The sequence below is a fragment of the Dipodomys ordii genome, unplaced genomic scaffold (genome assembly GCF_000151885.1).
Source record: "Dipodomys ordii isolate 6190 unplaced genomic scaffold, Dord_2.0 Scaffold24, whole genome shotgun sequence".
Classification (NCBI taxonomy): Eukaryota; Metazoa; Chordata; class Mammalia; order Rodentia; family Heteromyidae; genus Dipodomys; species Dipodomys ordii.
This window is the reverse complement of record NW_012267240.1, coordinates 2,872,919-2,873,228: the sequence shown is the minus strand read 5'-3', so window position 1 is coordinate 2,873,228 and position 310 is coordinate 2,872,919.

Genomic DNA, 310 nt, shown 5'->3' with positions numbered 1-310 from the left:
AGAGGAGGAGGAGGAGGAGGACCAGGCGGCGGCGGCGGCGGCGAAAGGCGAAGGGGGGGGAGGAGGGGAGGAGACGAGGAGGAGGCGGCGGCGGCGGAGCTGAAGAAGAAGAAGGCGGCACCGGAGGCAGTCGCTCTCGGCGGGGTTGAGCCGGGCGCGTCTTCCCGACCCCCCTCCCCCCCCTCCCCGTCCGCTCGGCCGCCGTGTAGTTGGCGCCGCTGCCCCGGCCGAGAGTGAGCGTGGTGTCGACGGAGGGACATGGCCCGGGGGCGCCGGCGCCAGTAACGGGGAGGTGCTGAGAGTCGCCGAG